This window comes from Aphis gossypii, chromosome 2 (genome assembly GCF_020184175.1).
Source record: "Aphis gossypii isolate Hap1 chromosome 2, ASM2018417v2, whole genome shotgun sequence".
Lineage (NCBI taxonomy): Eukaryota > Metazoa > Arthropoda > Insecta > Hemiptera > Aphididae > Aphis > Aphis gossypii.
In genome coordinates, this window is record NC_065531.1 from 31,830,977 (window position 1) to 31,834,177 (window position 3,201).

The window sequence follows — 3,201 nt, forward strand, 5'->3', positions numbered from 1 at the left end:
CTCGCGCTCGCGGTATCCATATAGTTCTCACGCCCAGGCGCCTACATCGTAGTAAATAATAATATATACATATATATATACTAATAACAATAATAATAATAATAATAGTAATACTCGTGTACGACGAACACACGAAGTTCTCACACGCACCACCTACGCCGCCCTCGCCCCGCAACACGTTTATCCGTTTCGTGTTTTTTTTTTTTTTATCCATTTTAGTTTTTTCTCCATCCATCATCATAATATTGTGTATACTCCGTTCGTCCGTGTGATATTTTGAGCGCGCCCGTTATACAAATCCGCCGTACCTCCTCTACAGCTATGCTGCTGCAGTACGTACAATATACACCGCCAATAATCACGTTATTACTATTATAACATTAATATATTTAATATCGATAGGTACGATACGACGGGAGTAGTATATTATGTATTATTGATAAAACCCATAGGTCTCGTGTGCGAGAGCGATTTCAGTGAACAATAGTAGAGCACACTATGTCAGGATGAGGTATAGTTGTATTATATTTAGCTAGATAAGTATTCCATATTACAAAATTTTATTGACAATAGTTTTATTTACAAATTTAAAAATAAATTTTCGTTTTTAATACACACACAGAATCGTAAGTATAAAAATAAATGATTCATCTGCGTATTTAAAATATTTTTGCTACCACAATGTGTCAGTGATGTGCAAAATTATTCATGTGTAAGACATCAGGATTCCATATGTATCTATATAGGTCCCAGCTGCAGTATTTTGAATTGTTTGCCCTTCCGGAGTCTGCTGCAAAGTGTACTGCAATTTAGGACACGCACTAAAAGATTTTGTTATTATAATTGTAACAACAGGAGACATCATTATCTGGGTATTTGTTCAACTTGTTTTTAAATCCAATCTAATTACAAATAACATTTGTGTACATTTCTTAAGTTAATACAGTACTTAAATATTTTATCACCCTAATAACGTTGCACGTTTTTTTATAGGGGGAGATTCGGGATGGTACCGGTCGGCAATCGTATCAGTTCGTTTGCGTGTAAGTATTAATAAGAGCATCGATAATGTAACGTTTGCCGGTAATTTTTTTTTTCAACTTATCCAGTTGTCCGAAATTTTCATTTTTCGCCGAAACACAACGCATTAAATAATATGTATTATAAAAAAACTAAAAACAATCATAACCGACCTATGAAAATCTGCTGTCACTATAATATGTAGGTATAATAATAATCATGTTTTTATCGTTTCGCGTAATAATAATTGCAGGCTACTCGCTATGTTCCACGAAATGTATAATTAAAAAATGAAAATAATATGGTCTTAAAAAGAAATCTCATCGCCGCCGTGACCTTTATAGTTTATATTATTATTATTCCAATGTAATAATATATATATATATATATATATATATATAACGGCGATAATGATAAACCGTTTGGCCAAAATCACGTCTTATTAATTATATACATGAGTCGGGTTAGAGCACGCGTTTGTACAATTGTAACGCCTCCTGTTTTCTTTTTTTCGTGTAAGATTTATTGTATTTTTATTATTATTCAGGTAGGTGTACGAATTTACAATATAATATTGTTATGATTGCTGTTTGTAAAATGTTTCTCCTCGAACGGGCAATGGGTATGCATCCAAATGTACAAGAATGCCGCGCCGTTTGCTACATCACTTCATCGGTATCTAAATAAAAACGTATTTTCATCTCATCGTGGAAAATTAGAAAATAGTTATTTGATTATTATATGTAAATACCTCATTTATTGTAATAAATTACAACATTATACGGCGTAATAGAAATATAGAAATATAAGTGAACAATTTGATTTTTTAAGTTCATATAATATGATTTAATTGTACCTATAGTACCTACATTTATTTGATTTAGGTATATTTGTATCATTAAATTTTAAAATATTTTAATATTATCTGATAAGATAAAATTAGAAGGTAGTTATAAAATACTGTGTTGTGAATAGATATTATTATACAAACTTGGTTGTGTTTCAAAAATTAATATTTATTTAAAACTGATTAAAAGAATGTACTGTTATTTAAAAAAATTGTTTTGGGCGCAGTTTACAATTTACAGTTTCCACCGGCGATAAGAAACGTAGAGCAGTTTACATTTTACCTGTTTTTCCCGGTGAATAATCCGGTTATATTTTATATAAAAAAAAAATAGTTAACTTATAGTTTATGTATATTCCAGTGACCAATGACCATCTAATAGCTCTTAATATCAATCCACATACTATATTACTATATTAGGTTTTATCGCCTCAAGCTCTTATTAACACGATTCAAAAAAAAAAACAAAAAAATACATAAGGGCTAAACTTATAAAGCATTTAATAAACAGTTTGTTTTATTGAGGATATATTATTATGTATAATATGTATTAATTTTACAAAACAACGAAATTGGAATAAAATATCAATAATATAAAATAAAATCACTAACGCTGAGATGTGATATATATTTTGATCAAAAACTTAAATTAAAAATTAGCACTTCTACAAATTTATTGCGACTCGTAAACTCGGATTGGATAACAATTTTTTATTACTTAGTTATTTTATTAGCCGTTAAACTATCCGTATTATTGCCTAAGCATAATAAAACACTCGTAAATGGACATACAACTAAAATATAAAATATATATTTAGGAACAATCAATGAAATGAAATTCTTATTTTTATGTACATTATTGATGAATTAAAATACAAGTTATAAATTTAAATAACAACTTTATAAAATCTTTAGACAGTTAAATGAGTAAATTTAATGTATATTTATATATATGTTTATATTTTGGAATCATTCATACTAATTGTGGATAGGTACTATACTATATAACACGCATAAACGCATCCCGAATAACAATTTCACTGTGGTATATCACTATATTATATTATATACATAATATAAAGTTAAACATGTATATTTTCTGAATTGAATTAATTTAAAATGTTTTCCCTGCCCTTTTTTACATAGATTTTGTAAATTTATTACACTAAAAAAAAATTTTTTATTTGAAAAAAAAAGTTATAAAATATTTTAGAAAATAACAGTTATATTTTATGACATACTTTTTTAATCGGTATATTATAATAAAATAATTTAGAAATAACAGCATGAACAATCTTTTTTAAGGAGTAAAATATTGGCAATTGCAATACATA

At 27.8% G+C, this 3,201-nt stretch overlaps 1 long non-coding RNA gene across 1 annotated transcript; it reads left to right on the top strand.

Annotated features, from left to right (window-relative positions):
- Positions 1 to 272: 272 nt before the first annotated feature.
- On the top strand, positions 273 to 1,823 carry LOC126550242 (uncharacterized). The gene is made up of 3 exons (XR_007604281.1): positions 273 to 511; positions 994 to 1,043; positions 1,568 to 1,823. It is a non-coding gene; the product is annotated as an uncharacterized LOC126550242 (long non-coding RNA).
- The last annotated feature ends 1,378 nt before the right edge of the window (positions 1,824 to 3,201 follow it).